Source organism: Pteropus vampyrus, unplaced genomic scaffold (assembly GCF_000151845.1).
Source record: "Pteropus vampyrus isolate Shadow unplaced genomic scaffold, Pvam_2.0 Scaffold348, whole genome shotgun sequence".
Lineage (NCBI taxonomy): Eukaryota > Metazoa > Chordata > Mammalia > Chiroptera > Pteropodidae > Pteropus > Pteropus vampyrus.
In genome coordinates, this window is record NW_011889129.1 from 163,321 (window position 1) to 182,908 (window position 19,588).

General features: G+C 35.6%; 1 protein-coding gene and 1 pseudogene across 1 annotated transcript in view; one reads left to right on the forward strand and one right to left on the reverse strand.

Moving 5' to 3' along the window:
• LOC105304661 (inactive heparanase-2) overlaps positions 1 to 19,588 on the reverse strand; it is a gene marked incomplete at its 3' end in the record, with an annotated part of 440,017 nt that overhangs the window by 114,635 nt on the left and 305,794 nt on the right. The gene's annotated exons all lie outside the window — the stretch shown is intronic.
• LOC111731087 lies at positions 17,597 to 17,715 on the forward strand (annotated as a pseudogene).

A 19,588-nucleotide genomic window follows, 5' to 3' on the forward strand; every position in this document is an offset into this window, starting at 1 on the left:
GCATAATTCTGTAAATCCTTTTTATTGCTTTTTAAATTTTTGGATACTTTATATAGTAAAGCATAGAGGATTTGGTTGGGATTGAAGAATAAGATGTAAATAACACCAAAGATAAGGTAAAAGTAAATGTGTTGCTGAAAAAGGCAGAGTTTTGAAAGAGGAAGTATATAAAAGAGTAGCAGTATTAATACCTTCAATTTATAGAGCAGAGCATCAAGAAATACTATCAAAAGTAGGCAGAACAAGAAGTGGCAGTTAAAATATATTATTTAAAGTTATAATGATAATAGATATTCTAAAATATTTATATATTTAAATACATTAATATATTATAGGTTTATATGTTTGGTGAATATAAACATAATATTTATCCTTTATTAAATATATTTATATCATAAAACAATCAAATATTAGGAAGAAAAGAGAAAGAAGAAGGTAGCTATGAGCTAAATCCTCACCTTTCTCAGCAAAAAGTCAATAGAGCTAAAGTTATTAAATAAATAAAAGGTATAAGCATTTATCTGATCAAAAGGAGATAAATATTGAAAGATTAAAAAAGCAGAAAATCATACAATATCATAAGCTTATTTTTAAAAGACTAATAAAATAATCAAATATCTAACAAGACAGATGACAGAAAGCAATATAGAGAGAGAAATAGAGGGATAGAGAGATAGAGATAGAGATGAGAGAGAGAAGAAAAAAATGAAGAAAAGGTATAGAACAATAATTTTAGCAGATGAAAAAGCAATATAACTATTATTTTATGATAGTAATACATATAAATAACATTGTCAATGAAGTTGAGATGATCAGTCTTATATGTCAGCAATAACCAAAAACAAGGAGTTCTAGTTAAGATGGTAGAGTAGGTAGACTCTGTTCTTGCCTCCTCTCCTGACATTAAAATTACAACTAAATGATAGAACAATGAACCTAGAAAAATCATCTGAAGTCTAGCTGAGTAGACCTATAACTAAGGATATAAAGAAGAAGCCATGTCAAGACTGGTAGAAGAGGCAGAGATGTGAAATGGGCCGGTCCCACACCCACATGAGGATCAGAAGGGATATCTTGGCTGCAGAGGTCCCCCAAAGGGAATGAGGGGTTGCAGCCCCACACCAGGCTCCCCAGCCAAGAGCACCAGGGCTGGGAAGAAGGGCTCCCACAACATCTGGCTGTGAAAATCAGCGGCCATCCTATCTGGCTGGGTGAGATGGAATGCTGTGGAAAACCCAGGCATTCCTCTTAAAGGGCCTGCACACAGACTCTTTCACTCGCAGGCACTCACCCTGGACTCAAGTGGAGGGACAGTGGCTTGGGAGGTGCCAGAGACATATAGGGAGAGGCAATTGAGTGGCTTCAGAGTGAGGGCTGGAGGGACAGCAGCTAGTGTCCCTGAGTTGAGCCCTCCTCTCATGTAGCCACCTGGCAGGTATCATTTTTCCTTTGTTGAGCCCTCCCTCTACGTGGCCAAATCTGAACCTGCACTGGCCTGGTGAAATCCACTGGCTCCAGCCTGGCTTACCACAGCTGGCTCACTGCTGGAGACATTTATCCCAGAGGCAGGCAGGCAGTCGGGCTTGACCTGTGCTGCAGACTTGGACAATTCTTGGGAGTCTGTGGGCCCCAGGCTCAGCACGTATGCCCAATTTGAATCTGCACTAACCCGGTAAATACCACTCAACCCACCCTGAGATTCCCTGAGACCCCTACCACCTCACCCAAATTGAGTACTGCCCAAAGCCCTTTCAGCAGTTGAGCCATATGGGCAGCTGACAGGTGACCAGCAGGCCTCAGGGTGCCCTGGGCCTCTTGCTAAGCTTCCCCAGGCCTGGTATGTTGGCAGCCGGCCTTAGTCCGCAGCATGGCCTTTCCCACATGCCTCTAGGTCCAACACAGGTAGCAATCAAACAAAGATCTCTTTGTAGCTCCTACCAGGTAGCCCCAGGCCAGTCACAGGCAACAGCTGACCTTGGCCTGCATGGGGAACCCCTTCTAAGAGGCTCCAAAACCAATATACCTGGTGGCTGGCTCCAGACTACAACAGAGCACCACCTGATTAACCCCACAAGTGGCACACCCAAAGGGTGGTCTCAGCAGGTGCTAGAGCCCTCTGGGACAAATCCCACCCCAAGGGGTTAGCCCTCACACAGTAACTCATACACTATGGTCATGGCCAATCCTCATAGCCAGTAAGCCTGAGGGTCAATCCCACCGACTGACATGACAACAGCAATCAAGACTCACCTACAACAGGAGGGCACACATAATCCACATACGGGGCACTTCAGGAACATCCAGCTCAGGCAACCAGGGAGATTATGCCACTGGGCCCCACAAGACACGTACTAGACAAGGCCACCCAGCCAAGACTGGTAGATGTAACAGATCTACTTAATACATAGAAACAAACACAGAGAGGCAGCCAGAATGAAGAAACAAGGAAACATGTTCCAAATTAAACAACAGGAGAAAACTCCATAAAAAGAACTAAATGAAGTGGAGGCAAGCAATCTACCAGATACAGAGTTTAAAATACTGGTTATAAGAAAGAATAGCTAATCTCAGTGATAACTTCAATTACAAAGCAAATATTTTTGTGCTTTTAAAATCTTCCATATTGGCTTCAATTTTAATCTTTTTGATTCATTCCAGCCTTAATTGAGATATATTAAATTTAAATTAACATCAGGAAATTTGGATCATCTTTTGGGTAAATATATGTATACACACATACATATAAACATATATATTTTTAAGTATTTTTTTACAACTGCGTATACATACATATACACACAGATTTTATTCTGGTCCTAATGTTTTCTCTGTCTTCACTGTATGTATTCGTGTACACACATATGTACGTGTGTATGTATGTGTGTACATGAAAAATTACTGTGAAGACAGAGAAGACATTAAGGTTTAGAATAGAAAAAGACAAAATAATTGAACATTAGTACACTGATCAACTTTTAAAGTTCTCTTTGGTGAGGCTAATATAATGTTTAAGAGAAAAATTTCTATCTGCTCCACATATTAATGTTGGTGATTCAAGAAAGCAGAATCTAGAGAGCCACAACTATTACACCAACACCAACAACAATCAAAACAAAATATAGCATTATGATTAATAATTGTGTCAGCTCTCTCATTTGCTTCCTGGTACTTGACTATATTATTGATGTGTGTTAGTGTGTGGGAGAAACCTCTTAAGTCCCTTGCACAATCAGATCAGAACTCTCAAGAGGTTCTCACTCATCGCAATCCGCACTCACCCGCTAACTACATCTTTCTTGTAGCCCTCATGGCTCTGGCTGATGAGGCATGGGCCTGGTCAGGGAAAAGCAGCAGGGCAGATACTGCAGTTTTAAGTGAAATCAGGTGTTGCCTTTCCTGAAGTAAGATCTGGAAAATGTCAGTTCTGAAGTAACAGGTACTGGCAACTGAAAATCAGCCTTCCCCACTGGGCTCAGCCTTTCTTTTCCCTGCAAGTACTATTTAGGCTTTCCCTTCTCCTCTTACATCGTCAAGCTCCTTCATCTCCTCTTTAGAGGCCACTGAATAAGAATTTCCATTTTGTGGATATTCACCTGACTTGAGTCTAAGCATGTTGGGAATGGGAAGGTTTTTGGTAATAGAAGACCACAGTGTAAATAAAATACTCTCGTGTCGTTGGTGACTCAGGCTTCTACCTGTGGAGGAAGTATAAAAGATTTCTTGGAAGAGGATTTCTTGGAGGAGTGGGGAGGAATCATTAGGTTCTGACTCTGTTTTCTCCAAATATTGAGGGCTCCAGGCAGAAACAGCACACATGTTTGATAAAGTCAAAGCATTACATGGGGCTGAGAAAACATTCTTTGGGTTTCCTTTCTTTACTTTCTGCTAGGCCAATCTGGAACAATTCCATCTCAGAATTGCAATCCGGATTGAAGAAACACACATGTGCACATGCACAGTTGATGTATGATTGTTTTTATTGTTTGGTTGATTTGGATAATGTGCCTCAGCACATTCTGGGATTGAACCAAGTAACGATGGGGGTGCCTCATCATTTAGCACCCTTCATTCCCATCTCCATACTCCAGTATCATCTCAAATGGAGTGTGGCTCATTTGGAGGAAACAGCCCCACACTTACCCAAGGTACCTGGATGAAACATGGGTCACTATGAGTATGGGGTAAGTGCCAGTGATCCTGTAGTGTAGCTGGAGCAAATGCAATCTGTGATGAGTTTAGTTAGTGACTAAAGACAAAATCAGTGGAACAAGTTCAAAACTTAAAATGCTGAAGAACTAAACAAGAATTCTAGGAAAAGAGCACTAGACTTTGAAGTATGGCTAAATCTTAACTAAGAATGCCCTATCATCCCATCACTATTCACCTAATACTCTTTGTAAGCAAACTGATCCCTATGGCTTTACTCCCACCTGTAAGTTAATATTTTAGTCCCAAATTTAAATCTCCAGTCCAAGGTTTATCTCCTGAACTTCAGACTGGTAATCTCAATCATCTCTATCTAAATGATCCATGAGCATTTCAAATGGTACATATGAAAAACAAAATCATCAGCCACCCCAATAAACGTTTCTTACATTCCCCGAATCAATGAATGACATAGTCATTTATCAGTAACCCTGAGAATTATCCTAGATTTTTCCCTATCATTTATCACAACCAGAGCTAATCAAGACTATCTTCTAAACCTTTCCCAAATTCCCTTCCTCAGTCCCCACCACCTTTACCCTAATTCAGGCCACCATATCATTCACCCAAATAACTATTACAGCTTCCCCATTTAACACCTTTCAATCCCATATGTAGTTTCCATAATACGGCTCAGAGAGCTTTCTAAAAAGGAGATCCACATATCATCTATGTAGTATTCTTGCCAAACATATTTAAACAGACTCTAACCATAAGGAAACAATCAGACAAACCTATATTTAGGTGAATTCTACAAGAAATCTGGCCCAGACTCTTCAAAAATATCAATGTCACAAAAGACAAAATATAATTGGGGGAACTGTTCTAGATTTAAAGAGACTAAAGTAAGAAAACTAAACATAAACATGATCTTTGTTTGGATCCAGGATTGACGGGCAGGAGGTGAAAACAGCTACTGTGGACATTACTGGAATAATTAGGAAAAATTAGAATATGAACTGTGTATTAGATGATATTAAATCTATAAATGTCCAATTTCTTAGGTGTTGTGATGGTATTGTGGTTATGCTTAGTTCCTAGGAGATGCAGTCTAAGGTATTTATGGGTGGAATGTCATGGTGTCTGCAACATACTCTCAAATTATTCAGCAAACAATTACATAGGTAGATAGGTGACAGAAAGAAAGCAAATGTGGTAAAATATAAACAATTGACGAATCTAGACTTCCAACTTTCCTTTGAGTTTTACATTTTTCAAAACAAAAAGTAGTAGAGAGAAAAGAGAGAGAGAAAGCAGCCAGTCACCATGGATAAACTGTTCTTCCATAGATATCTTCCATGTTACAAAAAGAACCCGAATTTCTTGGAGATTAAAAAAAATGACAGGGAGGTCATTAAGGTTGAATCACCAAAGCCATTTACTTTCATCTTTAGAACCTGAGCAGGCTTAAGACCTAAATAAACAGAATAATTCAAGTTAACACAAGACTTAAAAGCTATATATAAAAATGGCTAGGTCGTTTCACAGACAAATTGAATTTAAGCCAGCCATTTTCTTTTATACAAAAGAATATAAAAACAGTTACGAGCAAAGTCTCTTTAAATTCTCATAATAACCAAATGAGATACTTAGCTTTATTTCAGAGATGAGAAAAACAAGGGAAAACCACATGGAATTATGTCCTAGAGTTTTTATAGCTGTCAAACCAATAAAGTGCATTATTATATGATACCAGACGTTTGCAGAGTGAACATGTTAACCTTTAAAAAAGGATGGTTGAATCTTTGTTTTTCCTCTAACAGCATTATTAATTTGCTGTTTATCTTCTACATTATAGTTTCTTCTGCCCCACAACAAAATCAAACACATTTTTAAAAGCCCTATATCAAGCCCTGATAAAATCATTGTCGCACTTAGAATAGCAACCTAAAGGTTCTTTATGAAGGAGTCCTGTCTCCCTGTCCTTCTTCTTCCCTTGTCACATTGCCTTTTTACTCCCTACACTACAGCCATATTAACTACTTTTGCTTCCTTTAAGCACAGATTCTCTCATGCTACCAGTATTTCTCAGTGGTGGTTTAAAGCAAGGGAAATATGATGTGGCCCTTCATGCCACAGGTATACCTAATGCAAGCATATCAAGCATAAGAACACCTAAGACTGAATCCATACATAGAGTGAGTCAGGAGACCAGGATTCTGCTTCCAGGTCAGCTACTAAGGTAAATCCCTTATCCTCATGGAGCCTCAATTTGCTCATCTATAAAAGGAGATGGTTAAATCAGATGATCTCCCATGTCTATCTGCTCTCTGCTGTACTGTCCATGAATCTATGAAGTTGCTTTAGGGAAATCACAAGGGAACTTGTGTAATAAATTCTGGTATAGAAGAGGTTTACATACTAAGATAAATCATCTCAAAGAAGTTGTGAAAGTCAAATAAAGGATAAAGTTCCAAATCACAGTCAAGTTTAATGGACTTTACTGACAACAGAATCAAAATCCAAAATGTGTCATCTTTGAGATTTATATCAAGTTACATATAAAAATTTAATAATATGGTGAAACAGATGTTAAGTGAGACATTAATTTTAAGCTGCAGTATGAGATTTAGCTCCATTTTGGTTACTGGGCAGACAACAAGTTCAAGAGGCACTGACTCTATATAAATGTGCTCATATGAATGTAGCCCATGGAGAAAAATAAGTGTCTTAGTATCTCATTTTCTCTCATCTATTAGATCCAGTGATAAGTCATAAAAAACTATGAGGAAGATTATTGTCTGGAATCACTAACACGGGAATATCTTGAAATTATTCAATCTGTACCTCTTTCTTCCAAAAGACTCAGAGCTCCTCCAGCACATTGAAATTGACACTTGAATGGGGGTGAAATCAACTGTAATACAGCTAGAGGAAGGAACACTCCCATATTATTCAATTCACTCAACACAGGCAGTGGAAGCGCAAATGAGGGAAGGTACTGCTTTCTACAATTCCACTCTTTTATTTAGGGGTAGACTTTGTTCAAGTAGTAACATTAAAAAAGAAAGCTGATGTGTTTACACTTATCATGGGGTCTGCTCTACCTATTCAAGTTCTAATAAGAAATTATCGTGAGAATTAGAAAATTAATATGTACTGTTGTTCAAAAACTTTTATTTTAAAATGTGTTTTTAGATTCAGAAGCAAAACTAGCAAGAATATTTCAAGAAGATTCTAGAATTCATTCGTTAATTCATTCAACATTCAACATTTATTGACTATCTAATTATGGCATACACTGACTTTAAGAGAATACAAAATAAATAAAACAGTCCCTCATCTCAAAAACTTCACAAACTAGAAACCGGTCCTAATACTGCTGATGTCTTTAAGGGCATTATCTTCAATTCCAAACTATTGGAGTTAACTTAGAAGGAAGTTTGCAAAGTGTTGATATAAGAAAATGAAACCATAAAACATAAAACATAAAAATAGAAAATCTCTAATTTTTAGGAAAAAAAAGTGTTTATTAATTAGTGTTGGCAATGATTAATAACTAGCTAGATTTTTTTATTAGGAAGATATTTCATTTGTATTTAAATTTTTTAAAAAAATCTTGCTCATTGTTATATCTTTTAAAATATGTGAATAATAATAATTAGTGATAAATAACATGTGCATGGTAACAATTGGTTTCTTATATCATTAAAAAATGTTTTTAACACAATAGAATATACAGATGTCAAATTATAATGTACACCTAAAAATTATATAATTGTATTAACCAATGTTACCCCAATAAACTTAATTAAAATAATAATAAATAATAATAATAATAATAATAATAATAATAATAAAACAGCAAGAGAAAAAATAAAAAAATGTTTTTAAAGAAAAGCATATAACAACAGGATTTTTGCTTTAGAACTTTCACTCCAGCTGTGGCATGGAAGATGGTTTAGGGGTTTAGAGAGTGGGGAATGGCTACATATAGTAATAGAATATATAAGATTATTACAATACTGTAGACAAGAGTTGGACTTTTGATTGGTTAGATAGAGAAGATAAAAGATAACTGCACATTTTCAATAGGAAAAGGGATGTAAGTGATAACATGTTTGAAATGAATCTTAAAATAGAGCAAAATTTCTGAGAAAATGTCTTCAGATTTTTATTCGTGTTGTCATTTTTTCAGTGAAGGCTTCTATGACAGGAAACAAAAACGGCATGATCACCACATCATTTCCTTTTCCTGAGCAAAAAGGGCAACATTTCCTGGCTCTCCTTGTAGTTAAGGATGGCAGCATGTGACTTACTTCTGACAAATGGGAATATGCGCAGGAGTGATGTGTCACTTCCAGGCCAAGGCACCTGTTGGCTACTAATCTATTTCCATCTCTCTCTGCCCCTAGAAACTATATATTGATGTGGCAGCACCACAATACGGAAGAAGCCCAGAATCCTGAATCGTTGGATGGAGGAATGAATCACCTATATCAGACTTCTATGGACAAAAACTAAACTTTCGTTGGGCTAAACCACTGATATACAGATTTGTTACTATAGCGTAGCATAGTATAGCCTATTTTGATTAATACACTTTCCCTATCACATCTAAAATTTCCCTGTCTCCCACAAGAAAACCCCAAACACACATATTCATACTTCCTATTCTTCTTCCTTGTCTTTTTTCTGTTTAGTGCTTGTCACTCTATAACTTGTAATGCATTTAATCTATTTATCTTGACTGAGAACTACTGTAGTGACTCAGCAACTAGGGATAAAAAAGCTTCAAAAAAGAATGGACAATTGACATAGGTAGGCAGAGCACAGCTAAAATATCTGGGTTGGGGAGAGGGACAGGGATGACCATTAGGTAATGTCAAATTAAATGTGGTAGAGCATGCCTTGCCACAAGATGGCACTCAGAGTTATTCTTTTCTGAGTTTCTATCAATAAACATTCTGCACATTTTTTATTGTCAAAGAACAAAGAGAATATCTTATGTTTCACAACTTACATATAGCATTGTATTTCATGTCCTATCATTTTATCACAGTTTATCATTACTTTCCTTTAGAATATGAAGATATAATGAATATTAGAATTGATTGTGAGATGGGGATAGGCATTAGAGCCAAGAGGAAGGAGCAAATGTAATGCTATTGCAGATATTCAGTACAAGGCCTTAACAAGAAGCCATTGAATTTGGCCATCAGATGATGATTGATGAGCTTTGAAAAAACTAATACTGTTGGAAATGGAAGTCAGACTGCCTGGTGTCGAGGACTGATAACATGCTGAGAAAGTAGAAAAGCTATGTATTTGGCACATGTGCTGTGAAAGATAGGAGGAAAACCAGGTGGACTTTTTCCTTATAAGGAATTCTTTCCCAAATAAAGATTTGTGTGCCTTATTCATAAGTTTCAAATATTTGAACAAAATATCTGTTAAATGGAATTTGGCCTCACATAAAAATATCTCTACAAAACAAATTCAATTGTATTTCAGAGATATTTCTACTTCACTAAATAACCTGTTAGTCCCCCAATATTACAGCATTTATTTTCAAAATAATTTCATATCTATTTCTCATATTATGTTGCCCATAAAGTAAATGTTTGAATCGAGGCCTAAAGAGATCACAAGATTTGCCTAACATTATACTGTGAGACAGAAACAGAGCCACAGGCCAAAGTTTTGTGATGCCTAATTCCACATCCCTTCTACTGAATTATTCTTCCTGTCACTTGACTTCTAGTTCAAATTTCCCACTTATCTAAATTTATTTTTCTGGTATGCATAAAATGACAATGGTTCTTTTAAATTGCCCTGTTTTGAATATTTTCCATGTTATTTCGGATATGTAACAGTTAAAAATTACCTATCTCCAGAACAGTATGGGAAAATATGTTCATTATTATTTCTGCTTCTAAAAAACAAGTATAATCTTGAACTGAACTTAAAAAAACATAAATTAATGTACTATTGAAGAGGTAAAATCCTGTGCCTGTTGTTTCAGGTATATAGGCACTTATGCTAGAATAAGGTCTCACTACACAATCTAAAGAGTTTTCTTTACAGCCAATACATCTAATCATTAGCCATTTATCTTTTTTATGAAGGTGAAAATAGCCTCACTGTCTAATTTGTATAAAAATATTTTTGATCTCTTGAGACATAAAGAGTGAAGTTAAGACAACTTTAGCTTTGTTTCTCCCCCACCTCAAACAGAGAAAAAAGGAGGAAGGACTTCTATAGCTAATTCACCAACAACTCTATATAACCCAAAGAAAAGAAAACGTCAAACTTGCTTTGTGGCTAGGCTTCCATGGGGAACAGCCTTCTTACTAAGTTGGAAAGAATAAAGGCTATTTTTGAAAGTACAAGTGTCTGAAAACATCATGCCTGCTAAGTGTGTTTAGCATTTCTGTGCATTTTAAAGAATTTAATGAAGCCCAGCTCCTTACAAATTCCTAAAAAAAATTTAGAATGGGAAATGGTTCCTGCCGCCCAGGGGCTAGGGTAGTGGTTATTCCTCTAACCAACTATACAAAGGAAACCTGTCATTTATAGATAGCTCCAAAGTCTTGCATTAGCAAGAACACCATGAAGACTGGCCCTTACCCAAAGAATTTACTCAGAGACATTTAATATGGAGTAAATATAGCCTCAAAGAGAACAGCTTTGAAGAAGGACTTTGAAAAAGTCGGAAGAAGATGAAATGAGGAATGTTGTTACTTAGCGCCATTATTAAACAAATGCTTGCCACAGTTCTTCTCTAGCCTGGCTCAAAATGTGGCAAATAGCATGCCCACTTCACAGACAAAAATATAACTTAGAATGTGAAATTTTTTATTAGGATGGGCCCTCAGTCTAATGGGTTGTTATCAAAGTGTATGAATACCCTATTTCCACCAGTGTAGAGATCACTCCTCACTCAGGGACATATCTACTATTCCATGAACAGTCCAGGATAATTTGGATCTCAGATGTTCTCCCCTAATTGTCATACCAGTTACAGTTGGAAACTCTATTCTTCCTAATCCTTATACCGTGTCCTAACCCCTAAGGTCCTTGCTCTAAGTAAAAAGTAATCGATCACTGCTATTACAGCTACTACTGCAGCAGACAGCGCTTTAGGCGTTAACTCTTTTGGAGTCATGGGCACTTTCTGTTATGAAATTAACTGGCTCACAGAGTTGAATAAACTTTTCATTATCTGTAACATCACTCCGTACAACCGATTTTTTCTCTCCTGCTAGTCATCTCTAGTCTTTGTATACATAAATACATTCATCCACTCAAATGTAACTGAGTACCTGCTAAGTGCTGGGTATTATTTCAGACAATGGGTTTAAAGCAGTCAGCAAGAGAGACAAGGTCCCTACTTTCATGGACCTATATTCTGACTATGTAAGAAAGAGTGGCAGTGAGGGAGGTGACAAGCAAGAAATAAACAAGATAAATTCAGATATGATTAACTCCAAGAAGAAAAAAGGTTAGTAACTGAAACTGGGTGGAAAACTCTTTCTCTTTTAGTCAGAGACTGCTGCCCTCAGGTGAGATGCTGAAGCGCCATGTTGGAGCCAGGATCCAGAGCTGACAAGAAGCCAGCCATGCACAGAACTAGGAGGAGGATTCTGTAGGCTGAGAAAATACCAAGTACAAAAGTTTCTGAGGCAGACCAAGCTTAGGCCAAGGCCATTGAATCCTAGTGAGTTCTGAGAGACCCAAGAGGCAGGCTGGGGCTGCTCAATCATAAAGATGTAATACATGGAGGATCTCAAGAACTGTGAAGGTTCTAATAATAATTTTATTAGTCTGACCCAGGATCACACATTGCATTTAATTTTCACGCCTCTTTAGCCTAGAACTGTCCCTCATCCTTTACCTTTAGTGATAGTAACTTTTTAAAAAAGAACTGGCCATTTGTTTTATAGTATATCCTTATACTAGGGGTTGTCTGATATTTCCTTGAGATTAGATACAAGTGACGCGGGTTATGAAAAGTTTATCCTTTTCAATGTAGAATATCAGAAAGTATACAATATCAGTTTGTTCCATTACTAATATGCTAGGAGCGTGGAAAGAAAAATCTGTGTATTTGCTAGAAAGAGAGATCAATGTATGTTTATGCTTTAGATGGTAGCAAAAATATAATGTTAATTCTAAAAACAGACATAAAATGGGGACAGATTCCTGTGAATTAAAAGCAAATGCAAGAGGTTTTCCTTACTAATTCAAAACTCCAAATACAGAGCTTTAGGTAAATCTCAAGGGTCACTAAAAAGTTAAGGAAGCAAGAGATGGAAACAGAATGTAAGTTGTTAATAAGGACAAAGATATGTTTATAAACTTCCAGTAAATAAAAATAACTGTGATTTTGATTATAAACTTATACAGCTTAGACTAAATATTTAGGTAAATATGTAAGTTGCTTTCACTTAGGCAATGTGAAAAGGAATTGTTGCATAGTTCTGAAACTGAAATTAGTTTAGATGCCCAGTGGCAATCAGAAGGGTCTCCTCTGTAGTGGAGCTTTCCTTCAACTGTAGTGCAATGTAGCTTATTTTGCCACAAATACTAGCTAAAAGCAAGCAAACAAACATGAAACTTGTGGTTGGAAATTTTTTTTTTTTTTGTCACTAGGAATAATGGAGAAGAAACAGACCAGAAAATCCAAAGTCTGTATAGAAAACATAAAGAACTAGAGTAGATGAAGATTGAGCAAGAAGTTCCGTAACATGAATTTAACTAGACCACTGGGTCATAAGGGCCTTGAAAGCATGGACTATGGTTGTTCTCTGGTTATAGCTTTTTTTTTTTTTTGGTCTATTTTCAAATATGGTAACCAGAAATTAAAACTCTATAATAACCTAGCACATACAACAGGACTGCTGTTTCCCTTTTTATTTCTATACCTCTATTAGCGCCTAGGTTATAAGCATCAGATCTAATCTATAGAACTTTAGAGATGAAGAAGAACCAAGATTATCATTTAGTTCGGTTCCCTCAGTTTCAAATGATAAAAACGAAGTGATTAAAGTTAACTTACTTGCCCAAAGTTACCGAACAGTGGCACTACTAGTGAGCAAAGAGTTCAGGTTTTGGAGCCCCAGAACACTGGTAAAGGTGTCATAAAGGCATCACTATCAAAATAACACCACTATGGAGCACTGGACTTGGAGTTAGAAAACATAATTTGAATCTCAGCTCTGCCTGCTACTTTCTATGAGAACACAGACAATCATTGCAACCTCTATAAAAGGTGAATGATAAGACCTACCTCATAAAAATGTTATATATATGCAATGCAAAAGTGATTTGTAAAAAAACATTAAATGTTAAAACTATTAGGATGTATCATTATGATGATAATCTCATAGTCATAATTTGGTTAAAAGTGATATTTTTCAAGTAGATAGACTATTATGTGGCTGTTGTATAACAGGCAGTTTTATATATCCAATTCTCATGCTTTAGAAAAGACTGTATACATTTAAGTTTGCTTTTAAATAATCTTAATTTTTTAAAACTTTTGATTGTGGAAAATTTCAAAAATGTACAAAGTAAATAGAATTGCTATGTACCTATTACCCAGCTTCAATATTTTCAAAATTCTCCATTTTTTTTTATTGTGGTAAAATGCACATGACATAAAATTTAGTTTTAACCATTTTTAAGTGTACAATTCAGTGGCATTAAGTAGATTCACATGTTGTGTCTGCCATTCTTATATCATATAACCTTCTACCCACTCCCTATCCATTCACTCCATGATTATGAGAGTGCCATTTTTTAAATCAGACATCTGACACTTCAATTTCCAACCAAATTTACATGCAACTATTTTTCTCTAATCCTCAGTTGCCCCTTCATGAGAATCATAACACCTATGTCAAAGTTACTGTGAAGTTTAAAGAATGCACTGCAATATCATATAGCAGGCACATAATATCTGTAAGTTCACTTGCTGGCACCATTCATATGGTTTGACTGTTCCCAGAGAAGCTGTGCTATAACACAATGGATTCTCTTTCACTGATGTGATGACTCTCAAGTTTTAACTAGAGTATCTTCTTGACATTTCTTCATTGTTTCCTTGTACCTTATCTAAATGGAACCTATAAACCTAATTACGTTTCCGATACGATGATGGTCGTTTTAGAAAAGTAATGAAGAAGTTCTCTATATCTTTGTTATACTATTTCATTATAAAAAGAATTTTAAAAAGCTCCAGTAACCCAAGTGAGGAGTTTCTCAACTCATTGCAGCTATTTATTCAAGTGCATTGCTGGGCAAATCAAAAACACTTTGACTTCCATTTAATGACCAAGTCACCGTGAAAGACACGAGAAAGTGTTGACTCCTCTCTTCTGGGTCACTGCTCTGACTAGGCTCTCTGATCCCTGACAGATTCTTCTCATCCTCATTTTATCCTTCTGCACTAAATGGGGAGATATTCTAAGACCTATTTTTCAGCTTTGAGTTCTTTTACAAGCTCTAATACACAACTCTTTTATATGACTCCAGCCTATATCTCTACATGAGCTGCTCTAAAATCAATAGCTCACAATTCTCTGACTCCAAAAATCTTCTGAAATCATCATCTCCTCCAAACTCTTTTTCAGTCCCAGAAATCCTATGTTTCTGTTGTTGGTACCATTACTCTTCTGGACATCCTGTCTTAAACTAGAGCCTCATTCTCACATTTTTAAAATCCCTAACTCCTATATCGAATTCAACTTCAAAGAAGAGTGATTCTTTCTTAGAAATGTCTTGTTTATTTGCTCCACTCTTTTCTCAACTCCACTAATTAGAGACATTAAAACTTAAACTAATTAATGCAATAGCTCATGTGGTCAATCAAATATAATTTCTAGCACATAATGCTTAATCAAGAAAGCAGAATTCAGAACTCTTTTCAAAATTAAGTGAGAGTTAGCCCTTCAACTAACACTTAGGAGAGTTCAAGAAGACATAAATCCTTTTTCTGAGCCAGAAAAAAACAAAGTTCTCTTTACTGGTAAGGCATGTTATTTTATAACTAGGTCTGAATAATGCAAACATCTGATAATCTTCAGAGAAATTACACCAACAAAATCTGAGTGCAATCTGGGCCCTCTCAAATACAGCTCACATGTCCCTAATTTTACAGTCTCTATATAAAAACTAATATTCCCATTATTACATTTAGAGAGCCCTTCAAAGGTGCCATAAAGTTCCAGTCTTGATAGCCTCCAATTAGTTTCCTAGCTACATAGCTCTGAAGTTCCAGTTTACTAGTTTAACATGCAAGCTGGAGCTTATTTTAACTGAGAACATTTATCTTTAATGCTTGGTTTCCACTGAAGTCCTCAACTATACAAAACATCTAACTTCCATATTTTAGTTTTCTGCTTAGTTTTCCTCTTGCAATCTAGTATAGTCCAGACATGTACCTTCCCATGTGACTCTCCACCAAAGAATACTTCAACTGACCTTCACTCACTCCAGTGCTTTGGGGCTCAAAGCTCTGCTAATATGCATGCACAGATACATTTACAAATATATTTACTATAGTTATATTTGTTTAGTAAAATCTTAGACATAACTTTAATGTCTATTCATAAATGAGTAGGAGAGTGGGTGAATGTATAGATGAAACAAAATTGCCATGAGTTGTTAACTATTGAAATTGAGTGCTGGGTTCAGTATACAATTCTCTCTTCTTTTTTGCATATGTTTAAAATATTTTCCATAAAAAAAATTTAAAGTTAAGGTACATACCTACTATGAATACCAGAAACAATATTTACTGATCTGCACTCACAGAAATGAGGCTATGATATGCTGATAAGTGAAAAAGAACAAGTTAATAAACAGTAAGTACAGCATGGCTTCATTTGGGGATTTGAAAGCTCTGTGTGTTTATATTTGCATATCTACAGATAAAGGTCTAGACAGCTAACTTTGGGAATTAGGAGGGATAAAAGTGGATGATCATGTCTTACTCTATATATTGCAATAAAGTTTGAATTTTTACCAGCATCTGTAAATTTAAAAAATAATAATATTGTTAATAATATTAACAACTAAAATCTTTAGTGCTATAGGGATCTGGAGGCTGTATTTTTGGGAGTATTAAATACTAAGGAATACTAACGGTATATGTCTATGCTTCAACACATATTGAAGGTAAAATCCATTTATTTGACCTACTACTCTCTCAAGACATTGACTTTAATTAAGTGCTTTTCCTACCAACCTTATCTGGAACTGCCTTCTGTTACTTCCTGGAAAAGTTTTACTTAATTCTTTGATCTTTCTTTGTTATGGGCACAACAGATAGAAGAAAACCACAAAAGATTTTCTTGCCCTTTAGTCTGATCCAAATTCATAATTTTCTTCAAAATCATGATCAGAGAAGATTTGTATTTCCATGGCAACAAATAGCTACTAACTTTCTGCTTGACCCAAAGACACACCTACTAGTCCCCTATTTGTACTACAGGATCTGCACCTCTCCTTGCTTTTGTACTACTAATTCTTGTAACCTTCGGATACTAGATCTTCCCCCTTTCACTACTTCCCCACTCATATCTAAGTCTGATGCCTTCCTCTATCATAGCACTTATATATTATACTGAAAGTGTTTACTAATCTGCCTAAGAGGGCTGCAACCAGGGAGTGGACCAGGTTTTGTGGGACCTGAAACTAATACAACTTAGGGAGTCTTCTATAAGAATATAAATTATAAACACAAAATTATGTATAAACATGTATGCGTATTTATAATGAGAACAGAAAACACAACAGATTACTGAAGTTTTAAAGATTAAGATCCCTCTCCTTTGAGACTTCTTTAGACAACTGACTAGAAATGCTGACATAAAAATGTATACTGATTGCAACCTGACTTTCCTTTCCAATTACTAACACTCATAAGGACCTGTGCAAGTGATGGGTCCTAACGTCTAAGCTTCATTAGCTTCATCATAAATCTATATCTGGCTTCTTCACTGCTGAATTCACAGCAATCAGCTCAGTGCCTTATACATATTAGGTCTTCAAAATATAGCTGTGATGCATAAAAGCAGGGATGAACACATTAATCTTCCTTTTACCAAACTCATTATAAACCATTCAGTGGCTCCCCATTTAAGACTACTGCATTATCTAGCCCTTGTCTTCCTCTCCAATAGCTTCTTGAATTTCTCTCTTCTTTACTTTATATATCCAGCTTCACTGGCCTTCTCTTACTGCCTCAAGACCTGTCCATAGAGGGTTTCCTCTGTCTAGCCCCCTCTTCCTATCCCCTTACCTCAATTAAAATGCTACTTTGTCAAGGAAGACTTCCAGCCTAGGTTAAATTTCCCAGTCATCTCACTCAGTATTCCCTACTTCTTCAAAACACTTTTCACAATTGTTAATTATAGAGTTGTCTAAAAAATAATTTAATATTGTCTACAGCCATGCCACCCTGAACATGCCCGATCTTGTCTGATCTTGGAAGCTAAGCTAGGTCGGGCCTGGTTTGTACTTGGATGGGAGATCACCTAGGAATAGCAGGTGCTGCAGGCATAAAAATAATAATAAAATAATAATTTAATATCCATTTGCTACTGGACTTAAAACTTCTTGAAGTGTTATAGTATGTTTACTTATTCATTATTTCCACATTTTACTATAATGCTGTGTACAGAGTATGTGCCCAATAAATATTTATAGAATGAATAAAGAAATTAATGAATGAGGATGAATGCCAGAGAGGATACAACTCTCGGTATATACTGAAGGAAATGTAATACCTAAGATCAAAGACATCCACTGGCCTAAGGAAGCAATGCATAATAGCAGCTAATATTTATTGTTTGCTATATGGTAGGCTTTGTAGTAAACTATATGTAGTTATCGCATTTGATCATCAGAACAATCTAATAAGCAAGTAGATATTAGAATCAGCTTGTTAATTTCTACAAAAAGTCTTGCTAGATTTTGATTGGGATTGTATTCACTCTACAGATCACTCTAAAGATTCCACTGACATCTTAATAATGAGTACTGCAAACTATGAACACAGCAAATACCTTCATTTATTCAGATATCCTGCAGCTTATTTCATCAGTGTTTTATAGTTTTCAAACATGCAGCTCTTACACATATTTTGTTAGTGATTATTATTATAATTAGTTTTAATAATTAGCGATGCCTAATTATTACATGGTTTGGGATACTACTATTTTTAAAATATCAACTTCCAATTATTCGTTATTAGGATATAGAAATACAATTTTTTTATGTTTACCTTATGTCCTGCAACCTTGCTAAACACACTTATCAATTCTAGTGGTGTTTTTGTAGATTCTTTGAAATTCTCTATACAATTATGTCTGTGAATAGAGACAATTTTATCTATTCCTTTCTAATCTGGATGCCTTTTATTTCTCTTTCTTGACTACTGTCCTGCTGAATACGAGTGGTTAAGGTGGACATCCTTCCTGTCCATCAAGGGGAGAACAGTTAGTCTTCCATTATCAAGCATTACAGTGTTTTTTTTTTTTTTTTTTTTGCAGATGCTTTTCATCAGGTTGAAAAAATTTCCTTGTATTCCTAGTTTGCTTAGAGTTTTCATCGTTAATAGAAGTTGAATTTTGTTGAATGCTTGAATCTATTGCGATGATCATATGTTTTTTATTTAGGAAGAATACTGATTTTTTAAATGTAGAACCAGGTTTGCATTCTCAGGATAAATGTTATTTGATTCCTTTTTCAAGTCATTGTATTCAATTTGCTAAAATTTGGTTAAGGATTTCTGATTCTATGTTCATGAGTGATATTTTTTTAATTTATAATGGCTTTGCCTGATTTTGGTATTGGGGTAGTAATAGCTTCATAAAATGAGGTGGGAAGTGTTTCCTCCTCTTCTATTTTCTTGAAAAGTTGGTATATAATTGGTATTATTTCTTCATTATATGTTTGGTAGAATTTGCCAATGAAGCAACATAAGCCTGGAGTTTTCTTTGTTGAAAGGTTTTTAACTATAATTCAATTTTTTTCTTTAATACAGTACTATACAGGTTATCTATTTTTTCTTCACTGAATTTTGGTAGTTCAAGTCTTTCAAAAGGATTTTGAAAGGAAATCAAAAGAATTTTGTCTATTTCATCAAAGTTCTTGATTTTGCAGCATACAATTTGCATCTTATCTTTTTTTTCTTGGTTAGTATGGTTAGAAGTTTGTCAATTTTATTGATCTTTTCAAAGAACCAGCTTCTGTTTTATTGATTTTTCTCTACTGTTATTCTGTTTTCAATTTCACTAATGTCTGTTATTTATTATTTCCTTCCTTCTGCTTGCTTTGGATTTAAATTTTTCCTTTCATAGTTCCATAATGTTGAAGTTTTGATCACTTATGCTTATACAAGCATTGAATGCTACAAATTTCCCTCAAAGAA